General features: G+C 38.2%; 1 pseudogene; it reads right to left on the bottom strand.

The window, feature by feature from the left end:
* Positions 1 to 3,217: 3,217 nt before the first annotated feature.
* Positions 3,218 to 10,385, bottom strand: LOC102469920 (GTP-binding protein 10-like; annotated as a pseudogene).
* Between the last annotated feature and the right edge of the window lie 2,031 nt (positions 10,386 to 12,416).

The raw sequence follows: 12,416 nt of genomic DNA, 5'->3' as shown, positions 1-12,416 counted from the left end.
ATAAACTAATCTTTAGCAAAGGCTGCCCAGGGGCTTCATAAACCCCTAAGCACTTCCAGCTCTCAGCCAACTTAATGAAGAGAGCAGCCCCAGTTGGTCCTGCAAAGATCATTGTAGAGGAAGCCATTAGAAGGGAAACATATAGAAATTGGGGGAGGACTCAAAAGTGGTAGAAACCCTGGGCAAGGCATCAGTACCTACTGCTACAACAAAGCATAATGGCACAAATGGCCATATTTCCTTATTACAATTCCTGTGGATGTTTCAAAATGAAGGTGAGGGTAGAATAAAGTAGAATAAAAATGAGAAAATTCAAATAATACAGAATCCTAGAAAAGAAAAGCCTCCCTTTTTTACTTCCCTCCCTCAGTTTTTCTTTCAAAGGTGATTTGCATAGTTTTCTATAAATCCTTCAATATGAACAATACACACATAAATACTATGTACCTATTTAAATATTCTTTTTAGAAAATATAAGATTCCCTCAGGCCAGACCCCACATAGCTGACCAGGGTTTAAATCTCAGCTCTCTGGTGGCTTGATAAGCATGTCAGAGGTGTGTGCGTGTGTGCTTGCACAAAATCCCAATGGGATGGAGAGATGGAGAGGGGAATGTGGCGTGACCACACTCCATCGGGGAGTGTTCTCTCTCCCTCTCTCTTGTGTGTGCTCACCTATGCATGTGTGCCCTCTGGCAATTAAACAATTTTTTTCAAAGAAAAAAAAATACACAAATTATAGTAAAGTGTGCTGACTTTTTTTTTTCATTTAAGAATATATCTTAGATTTTCAGTAGTGTATGCACTCTAGATATACATTCTAGAGAGATTGATGATAGATTAGATAGTATATAGATGTGAAGAAGAAGAAAAGGAAGGAAAAGAGATGAATGGATGGATGGACACTGTATTTTGTTTATGCTCAGATAAATAGCTTTTCATATTTCAACATTTCTAAAATCAGGACATCTTAGAATTAACAGCATTTCAGATTCTCTCAAATGCAGCAAATAGCCATACAGCTAGTTACAGAGGGATCAACAGTTCACAGACCTGTCGCCTGAGGAGCAGTTCAGGATACAGTGAAGACTACAGGAGTATTAATCTACGGCCTCTGAGTAAGATACCTTTACTTGCTGGGAACAAGCACTCTTTCTGATAGGGTAAGTACTGATGAATTAAGTTTACTGACTGTTCATTTAAATTTTCATAATGTGATTGACTTACAGTTTTCAGTTTTATGTGTTTTTTTATTATTTATTTATTTTTGTCAGACTTTGGTGTCTGTGTTGTGTTGGCTTCATAAAAACACACTGGCAGTTTTCTTCATTTGTGGTACAGTTTTGTTTTATAATTCTTTAACTATGCAATACATGTCAAAAGTAGCAAATGCAAAAAAAGTTAAAAGGGCATAAACTGAAGAGTATCTGCCTCCTACCTGTTTTCCTGTTGTCTCACCCCTTCCCGACGGGCAATCTTTGTTATGAGTTATTTTTGTATTTCTCTCTATATATTGCACACAAGCGTACACATATTTACTCACATGGTGTTATAACAGACATGATGCTCTTCATCATAATTTTTTTCTTTTTAGTTTATTTTAATGAATTAATTTTATTATTTATTTATTTGTTGCCATAAGGCATGTGCACTCACTGGAGAGAGACAGAAAGATATAGAGAAAGAGAAAGTGAGAAATCATTCCCTAGTGGGGATGGCCATGCCATAATCCTTTCTCCTCCCGTCTCTCAGGATTTTGACTATGTATACACATACACGTACCCAGCATGTATTTCAGGTCATCAGGTCCAGGATTTGAACTGTGGAGTTAGATATGTGGGATCCAGTGCCTTACCCACCAAATCGCCTGTTAGCCCACCTCTTTATTTTAAAGATTGTCCCATAACTGTGATAATAGTATTACGTTATACAGATATAAAATTAATTTTTACTGATTTCCATTTTAAATAGTATAATCATTATCTGTTCCTTCAAATTTCAAAATAATTTGTCTCTGAAAGCATACTGACCTGAGTTTTTTTGTTTTGTTCTGTTGTTTTTTTTTTAAAGAGAGATTTTTGCTAAAGGGTGTGTGCGTTCACCAGAGAGACAGAGACAGAGAGACAGAAAGCAAGAAATCCCCCACGGGGGGGGGGAGTGGAGGATGGCCACACCACAATCCCTCTCTTCCATTCTATTCTTGGTATTTTGGGCATGCACGCACATGTACCCAGCATGAGTTTTAAGCCACCAGGTCCAGAACTTGAAATGTGGTTGATTATGTGGGAGTCCAGCTATGCAACTATTACACCAACTGCTGCTGGTCCCAGACCTGAGGGTTTTTTTCTTTTCTTTTCTTTTGTAGAAAAGTTTTTAAGATTATGTCAGTATCATTTATGAACACATAAAAATTATATATATTTATACAACATGTTTTGAAATATGTATACATTATGGAATGGTTCAATCAAGCTATTTAACACATGCATTACCTCACATACTATTTTTTTGTGGTGAGAATACTTAAAATCTACTCTCTTAACAATTTTCAAAATATAATAAATAGATTGTTAATAACTATAGACACCAAACTGTGTAAGAATGAGCCACTGGTAAAGTCATGTTATATTTTCCTGTTTTTCTATGCAAAAATACATCATGACTTTTCTGACAATCCAATAGATCTCAATATTTATTTCTCTTATTACCTGGAATTTTGTATTCTTTGACTAACATCTCCCAAATCACCCTTGCTCCCAATCACCATCCTCCTCTGTGCTTATATGAGTTCAAGGTTTTTGGCTGCCACATACGACATTATACAGTATTTGTCTTTCACTGCATCACTTATTCACTTAGTGTAATGACTTCCAGCTTCATCCATGTTGTACTGAACGGCAGCCTTTCCTTCTTTTTCTTTTAGGGTCAAATAGTATTCTATCAGCACCATTTTTTTTTCCAGAGGTTTTTGCTATAGGGCGTGTGTGCTCGCCAGAAAGAGAGAGACAGAAAGCGAGAAATCGCCCCACGAGTGATGGCCATGCAGCAATCCCTACTCCTCCGTTCTTCTCTCGGGATCTTGGGCACGCACACACATGCTCCTGGCGTGAGTTTAAGCCACCGGGTCCAGGACTCAAACTGCGGTTGACTATGTAGGAGTCCAGTGACATAGCCACTACACCAACTGCTGGTCTCTATCAGTACCATTTTTAATAGAGTTAAATTATATCTGTTTTAGAACTGTTAACAGCATGCTTTGATGGTGGTCTACTGTAAGATATTGTATTGGAAATCTGTAAATTAAACAACTGTTTCTTATGATACGCGCATCATTTTCCTGGATGGTGTGTTCATCCAGTGACTGATTCTCTTACACAGTTCATTGTTCAATTACTTTTCCAGTAATTGCAGAGATGGGGATGGTATGTTGGAACTCTATGATCTTCTCTGGAATCATGTTTTGTTCAAATAAATGCAGAAAATCTTTAGGATTCTAGAGTTGCTTCAACAGTGGATGAGGTTTATCCTAGGCTATTAACTGCCAGGAGTGAAGGTTTTGTTTGAAGCTCCTCTTTGTACAACTCCAACTCTTTTGTAAGCAGTACATAGTTTCAAAAGCAGTTCTATATTGAGTTTGTGAAGAAAACTGAAATCCAGAAATATCAGCAACAAAAAGGAGTTGTCTAATTCTTTTGACATGCTTAAGGAATTTGTGGCCCATTCTTTGTTCATACGTACTCCTATTAAACCTGGAAGATCAGTTATTGATGTCTGTTTGAAATAATTGTACATAACCCTTCCAAGTTCAGCCTTCAATGTTATAAATGCATAATCTGTAATTTCAGGTTTTGCATGAGAAACTTGACTCAGCAAAGAGGATTTTCCAGCATTTGGGAATCCACCTATGCCTCTATCAGCTCTAAGTTTTAGATCAAGGTGAATTATTTATTTCTGGCCTTTCAATGGTAAAAAATTTGTAAACAATTTACCATCAAGACCTCCTTCAGCTACCAAAATTCTGTCTTCCTCTTTATGGAGTTCTCCTATAATTTTACCATTTTCATCAGTTATGGAAATACCCACAGGTACAAGGATTTCACAGTCTTTTCCTTCCGAGCGTTTTAGTGCACTAAGTTTCTGAACAACACACAATTGCAATGCACCATGATTGCAATGCCACAGGAGTCCAACTCACAGAAATAGCACCCGGAGGGTCTTTTCTAAGATCTCTGATAAGTTCCTCAGATTTTTCTAATGTTGTTAAAGATATTTTTCTTCTTGGGTAACTTTTTAAAAATATATATTTATTTTTATTTATTCATTCGTTTATCTTAATTTGACCAGAAAATGAGAGAGAGAGAGAAGGAAAGTGAGAAAGCAAGCCATCAGGTCTGGGACTCAAACTATGGTCAGCCATGTAGGAGTGTTCAGTGCCTTAACCACCATGCCACCTGCTAGCCCCAGATAACTTATTTTATTTACCTGTATAAAAACCCATTTCGGGACCAGCAGTTAGCGTAATAGCTATGTCGCTGGACTCCCATGTAGTCGACCACGGTTTGAGTCCCGGACCCGGTGGCTTCAACTCACGCCAAGCGCGTGTGTGTGCATGCCCAGAATCCTGAGAAGAGAATGGAGAAGGGATTGTGGCGTGGCCATCCCCCCCGGGGGGGGGTGATTTCTCGCTTTCTGTCTCTCTGTCTCTCTCTGTCTCTCTAGCAAGTGCATGCCTCCTATAGTGAAAACCTCTTAAAAAAATAAATAAATAAAAATAAAAAATAATAAAAACTCATTTCATTAAGATTCCCATTACTTGGAAAACATTTTGTAAAGGTTCTTCTTTAATTATTTTTGTTTTTCTTTAGCTGTAGTTTTTTTCTCTAATTTTGTGGTTTTGTGCTCTCTTCCTTTTTATGGGTAAGGTTAGTAAATGGACTGTTTCACTGTTCAGCAGCATTTTCAAAGTATCAGCATTTAGGTTTATGTATTTACTGGAGATGTTTTTAAATTAAAAAACTTAATTTCTAATTTTTATCTTTATTATCTAATCTTTTGGATTCTTTTTTATTTGGCTATTTTTAAGTCAGACGCTTAATTCCTTTATTTTCATTCTTTTTTATTTTTATAAAGATTTTAAAGGCTATATATTTTTTCCTAAGCACAGTTTTAGCTGTAGTCCATAAAATTACATATGTTATATTGTTATTTTCAATAATGTCCAGATATTTTCCAAGTTAGGCCTGAAAGTTTTCTTTGAATGAAGAGTAACTTATCAAAGAGTTATCAAATGTCCGATTTTGAGGTTTTGATGTAACTAGTTTCTAATTTATTGCAGAGTAATTAGGTAATGGAGACTTCAGTATTTCAAGATTCCTAGAATTTCCTGTGATTTCTTTGTAACCTACAAAGGCCACATAGGAAAGTTTTTTCAAAAGGCCCATGAGAAAAGAAATCTATTCTGTGCTACAGGGTCTAAATTTAGATATATATTGTCTAGTTTACCTTCATCAAATATTTTATTCAGATTATTTTTATCTACTTGATTTTTAAAATAGATCTAGAGATTAAAATCCTCTACTCTTACATTTCTTCCTCCTTGCATTTCTATAGTTTGCGCATTATGTATTGAATTACTATTACCTCATATCCTAAGCTCCACCTTTCACAGTGGTCTCCATATCAAAAACATGTCCCCCCCGGAAAGCGATTAGGAAATAGACTGAGGCCTCTGTGGTTCAGGATTTTGTGCTTGCCTTTCGTAGGCATAAGCAGAAACTCGTGCCAAATAACGTATGTGTCCTAGAAAGATGCCTCTCTACATCTTTGGTGCCCAAAGTCATTGAATGAAAAGTGGCCGAGCCTGAATATTAACAAGGGGTTGTAGAACCACAAAACTTCAGATGGAGGAAGCATAAAGCTGCACACTGCTTTATGGTATGGGCAGTGTTTGAGTAGTAGAAAGGCTTAAACAAGAAAAAGAGAAATTAACTTGTCCTTCTTGGACAACAACAGATTCTTGCATAAAGAAATCACAGTTCCCAGTAGTGCTGAATATCTATTTTCTTTCATCAGAATCTGGTGGTTCCATTTCATAGTTCCAGAGGTCTCACAAATTCAGGCAGCATTCACAACTGCTCTGCACAGTGGCTTATTCACATTTTATAATATTAAATAATTCACATTGTTCTTTATTTTGATAATATGTACGTTTCAACATAAAATGAAATCCAATATCAGTTCTGTATGTTATCAACTAGACAAAATCAAATATAAAAATCAAAAATCAAATATTAAATATTTTATAAAAATATTTAATAACATTTAATTAAGATGTCAAAAAAGTCAGTTACATTTAAATATATTTGATTTAAATTTTTTATATTAGTTAAAATGTCCTGCTTTGTGATTTTCTTTTTCTTTACATTTTTTTTTTTTTAAGAGGTTCTTGCCTTAGTGTGTGTATGCTGGGTTGGAGTGGAGGGAGAGACAGACACAGTGAGAGGGAAAGTGAGAAATCACCTTCCAGGAGGGATGGCCATGCCATGATCCCTTCTCCATTCTCCTCCTGAAATCTTGAGCATTCACGCACACATGTCCAGACAGTTTGAAGCCACCGGGTCCAGGGCTTGAACCACCGTCGGCCATGTGGAAGTATAGCGACATAATTGCAACATCATCTGCTTGTCCTGTGATTTTTATTTGTAATAGGTAATTTTGAGTATTATATAAGAAATATAACTTATTTGAAAACATTTTAAAATCATTTTAATTTTTATCATTTTTATTATTTATATGTTGATGAAAACATACTCAAATTGTACGTATTGAATTGCATCATAAATGCAGTTCATGTTTTAATTCTTTAGGTCTGGAGCTAGCAAAAAATTTCTGCAAAAGACCAGATAGTAAACATTTGGGGTACTCATCTCTGACACTGTAGCACAAAAGGAATCATAGATAAACGAGCAAGTAAATAAGGGTGTCTAGATTTGGACCCAGAGTCTTAATTCATAGACCTCTGATTAGGTCATACCTGTCAGTATACATATTTTTTTTTTCTAGTTTTGCTAGCGGGCTCATGCACTTGCTAGAGACAGACAGAGAGACAGAAAGAAAGATGCATGGTATGAATCTCAGTGGCTTGAAAAGTCCTTAGGGCACATGTGCATGTATGCCCAAAATTCCAAGAGGAGAGTGGAGAAGAAACTGCAGCATCACCAATCCTCCAGGGAGTGATTTCTCACTTTCCCTCTCTCTGTGTCTCTGTCTTTCCTCTTCAGCAAGGGTATGTGTCCTATAGCAAAAAACTTAAAAACAGTAATAATAAAAAATTTTTCCTTAAAAACTTACATTTTCATGACAGAAGAATAACAAACATTTGTCAATTTATTAGCTGAATATTAACTTTTAAATACTTAGGCAAAGGTATGTGGCCTACAATTATAAACAATTTCTACATTTATTATCTTCATCATTCCTTTTAATATAATCTTATGGTGCCTAATCCTTTCTAAATCTATTGAGTCATTGGGAAAGTCATGATGTATTTTTCTATACTTTTCTACACAAAAATGGGTCATGACTTTTCTGACAATCCAATTACTTCTCCCTAATAGGGCACTACGCACAAATCATGCACACTTAATCCAACTAGCAGCACAGAGTGGAACCTCAAAACACATTGATATTATTTATTGTCTAAGCCTAGGGTCCCTACACAATTCCCATGCTGTGTGTTAGATAGCAGAGTTTAAACAAAGGTAGTTTATTCAGGGAAAGAACCCCAGACAACAGGATTGGAGAACTAGGGAGAGTCAAACAGGGAAGAAAGTATCTTAAATCAGATGCTCTAAAAGAAGACCCTAAGATGGGCATTCTTGTGCAACTAATTGATCAAAGCTGTGGCTTCTAAAGAAAGCTGTAAGGAGATAAGGAAGAACGATTGGTCAGAGAACAAGTCAAAAAAAGATGTGGCTTCAGCTAGAGTTTAGCCTGAGTCTGATATCATGAGCAGGCAAGACAGAAATGAAAACTAATTTATCAATCTCATGGCAGTACTGGGCACTGTGTATTTTTTAAGTCACTAGCACTGATGGTATCATTCCATTCTTTGATGATAACTATGTGTGGACTATTTCATTAAGAAATTTAGATGTGGGAACCAGCAGTTAGTGTAATGGCTATGTCACTGGGCTCCCACGTAGTCGACTACAGTTCGCGTCCTGGACCCGGTGGCTTAAAACGCACGCCGGGCACGTGTGCGTGCGTGCCCAAGATCCCTAGAGGAGAATGGAGGAGAAGGGATTGTGGTGTGACCATCTCCTCTGGGGGGTGCTTTCTCGCTTTCTGTCTCTATGTCTCTCTCTGTCTGTCTGGCGAGCACACGCTCCCTATAGTGAAAACCTCTCAAAAAAAAAGAAAGAAAGAAGGAGGAGAAGAAAGAAAGAAAGAAAGAAAGAAATTTAGATGTGAGCCATAAGGTAACATGGTGGTTAAGGCACTGGATCCCACATGGCCAACTCCATGGTTCAAATCCTAGATCTGGTGGCTTGAAAATCAGGTCAGGCATGCGTTCATGTGTACCCAAAATTCTAAAAGAATACAGGAGAAGGAATTGTGGCAAGGCCATTTCCCTGGGGGATGATTTTTCACTTTCTCTCTCTCTTTGTCTCTTACTATCTCTCTCGAGTGAGTACACATACACCCTATGGCTTTTTTTTTTTTTAAGAAAAGAAAGAAATTCAGATATTGTCTATCAGGAGAGCATCATACCAGTAAGCTCTGTATATTGGCGATGATCTAAATGTATGCATATCGCAACATGTTCCCCAAACAGTTTTTAATGGCAAATCATGATACCTTTGCTCTACAAATTAAAAATGTAAAGTTCCAACATTGAAACAAATTTGCAAAATAGCACATTTCCTCCAACGCACACAGTCATTAAGAAGTTTTGTTCATAAGGTGTTAGAAACATATAATATCCAACCTTCCTGTTTAAGAGAGCCCAGCAAGGATTCAAGTGTACAGTTCATTATTGTCATTATGAGAGAATTTCTGCCAACAAGTTACAGTCAGGTTACTATCATCCAATCATGTCACTAATAGGAATAATTTCATGGTAATTGGTATATTCTGACAAGAGAAGAATGTATGTAAATGGCTGCAGAATCATTAATGATTTGTGCTGACTTTCATGGTAAAAATGACAATATATTAGTTTACCAGATGCTGGATCAAGCCATGGGCCATTAACAGGAGGGTGTTCTCAGAACGTTTTCAGAACAAATACCAGCTGGCTTATTTTCAGCTTGCAGACATAATCACATGCATCCCATATCAGATCCACCACATTGCTGTCAGATACATCATAAATTAAAGGCTGCACGGGCTCATTATCGGCTCTTATTCGCGAAAGCAACACATTGTCCTGGCAAGACCCAAAATATTAAATAAGCATTTAAAGAAACTGCAAAATGTGTTGCCTTGAAAAAATATAATCCCTCTTTACACTATTTACAGTACTCAAGTATTCAAAATATTCTTCATCCTTAATTTTGTCTCAACATGTGTAAAAAATAAAAATTCTATCCTGTCAAGAAAGCTTTCTGGACAGATCTGGTGGAAAATGGGTGTCAGTTTATTAGTAAACTTAATGGGCTTCTTTCAGAAGAACAGAAGTAACAGCATCAAATAAATAGGTTAAAGGAGAAAAAAAATTTACTCTAGGAAATTGAATGTATACTATTAGTAACCAGGCAGATTCATATTTCTTAGCAATCTACTACATACAGCCTCATGATATGAGGAAAACCCTTCATCTTTCCTGAATCTTCAGGACAAATGTAAAACTCCTTTAAATTATTTAGTGTCTTGCCTATGTACAAAGTTCCTCTCCCAATACCAAGCAATCCTATTTGGAGACAAAGGGATGCTTGTGAAGCAAACTGAAATAAATAAATAAATGGGAGAGCTCCAGTTCCTAATCCTTGACTGCATCACAGTTACCATTTTTCATGATCAGATTATCTAACTGGAAAGTGTAAGAAAACAACTCCTCCAGTTAGCGCTTCTTGTCCAAAGTGCTGAGTTTCAAGAACCAAAACGGTAGTTGGTGGGATTGCTCTTTCTTCCTTGCAAAAAGCGCGTGTTAAAAAGGCCCGGACTGGAATGGTTTGTGCATCACATTCTCTCACCAGGAGTTGTGTGTGGACCTGACTCCTTGTCATCACTGCCTATATGTACAGTAATTGGTAACTGCACATTTGTAGCCAGCCACCACCAAAAACAGGGTAGCATTCTTATATCGTGATTAGAGGTTTTGTGAGCATTTTGGGGTGGGGGACACTTTCTCACTGAAGACTCTTCCGCCCCATTCACGCTCATTCAGCTCTTTCTGGGTGAAGTTAAAAGCCGCAGTGATAATCCCTTAAGTATGACTTGGAAGAGTATAAAAGGTGCAGTGTATAAGCAATTGGATGAGGAAGCCTTTTATGTAGAAAGTCACTGAATGGGTGGAAGAGGACGGCGCGATTGGGGAAAGACAGGGGCAGAGTTTCCTCCCTAAGGTGGAGAGAAGTGGGAATACCATGGCAGTTCAATTTCTTTCCATCGCCCGATGGCTGTGCTGTCCCTGCGGCTTGTCCACCTAGCTTCTCAGTGCCAACCGGCTCCTTGCTGCCATTTTGCCCTCAATCGGGGAGGGGGAGCGATGTAATTTTTGGTAGGGACCCAGTTTGTTGCTGAATGCCAACTCAGCCAGCTGGCACCGAACAGGCCAAGCCTTCTTCAGAAGGGGTTAGCAAAACCCGAATTAGCATGCTCCATTTTAAAAACTTGCTTTTATTTAAAGACTAATTCATGACAAACAGTGGCTTTCGCACTGAGGTCTGGCGCCCCGGGAGCTGGCACCCAACCAAACACATGCAACTAATTGCCACCCTCGGATGACACGCAACTAACAAACTCCATTTTGAGGCAGTAGATTCTCTAAGAAAGTAACCCCGGAAGGCAGCGGAGGCAGAAAAGCTCCTTTCATAACGCGAACCTAGGCTAACCGTGGCAGCAGAGCGCCTGAAAAACACTTTTGTTTCCTTGCGCCAACGATTTATCTCTGAGCAGGGCTGCAGTCATGGCTAACTTACAGGAGAGCGGTCAAGGGCACTGCTATCTTCCTCATGGTTTTCAGAGGTAGGGCCTCTGTCTATCTTTATTCAAGGAACTAGACAAAATTGCTCACTATCTCAAAACTCTATCTTGCCCCATTTACAAATCTATCAACCCCTAGGATTTCCTCTCATACTTTGGTTCAGATGCTTGGGGCTAGGCTGGGCCTCTTTTCTATAAGCAAGGGCTCTGGAGCCAAGGTAAAGAGATTCAAATCCCAGCTCCACCACTTAATTGGCCAAGTAATTTAACCCATTTGTGCCCCACTTTCTTCATCTATTCAGCTGGGATAATATTAGCACCTACTTTGGGGTTATTATGAGCATGAATGAGTCAATGTACTGATATATATACAACAATGCCTGGCAAATCCTTCATGAAAGAAGCTCTTTGAGTTTGAGATAGCTCAGCTTCATGAAGGAAAACTTCCTTTTGCATACTCTGCATTTTAGTCCAAGTTCATGCTTTCCCATAAACTTCCCAGGGATTCAGCCTTTAAGCCTTTGTTGACTATACTTTCCCTTCTTCCTCCATTGTCCAACCATGTATTCCCAAATCCTATCTAGCCTCCAAAACCCTCCTCCTTCAATACCACCTCCTACATGGAGGCTTTCTTGTATCACAGCTGCAATGAATCCCTTCTCTCTGCATGCCTATGACATTCCTGAAAACAAATGACCGTATTCTATTTATCTATTATATTTCTTCTTCTAGCCTGACAGATCCTTCTAAGCATAATCTCTGATTCACTCACACATAGTAGGTGTTCAATATTTGTTGAAAAGGTAGATGGCTGGGTGAAACAGCTATTCTACATAAATCAGTTGCTCTGTACTGTGTTTATGCTGGGCATTACTTAATGGGAAGGTCAGGAGACTAATTTCTTAAGGACTTTCTGAGTTGCTTTGGCCCAAATTTAGAGTTCGGTTGAACTTGTCATTGTTTTAGGCTCACAAATCAAACCTGTCAAGGGTATTTGCCACTAATGCTCTTAGCCCAAGCAGCAATAGCAAAATACCACAGGTTGGATGGCTTAACAGAAATTTATTTCTCACAGGTCTGGAGACTGAAAGTCCAAGATCATGTTGTGGGTTAGGGCCTGTTTCTTTGTTGGCACACAGCTATCTTCTCGCCAGCTGGGTTCCTACACCAGCTTTTCTCTGGTCCTGTGCTCCCAGGTAGGTCTCTTCCTCTTCTTGTCAGAGCACTAGTCCTATTGGATTAGGCTTCACCCACGTGACCTCATTTAAC

Source organism: Tupaia chinensis, unplaced genomic scaffold (assembly GCF_000334495.1).
Source record: "Tupaia chinensis unplaced genomic scaffold, TupChi_1.0 Scaffold000569_1, whole genome shotgun sequence".
In the NCBI taxonomy this organism is placed as follows: Eukaryota; Metazoa; Chordata; class Mammalia; order Scandentia; family Tupaiidae; genus Tupaia; species Tupaia belangeri.
Note: the sequence above shows the minus strand (reverse complement) of the source record. Positions and strands in the feature narration are given on the sequence as shown.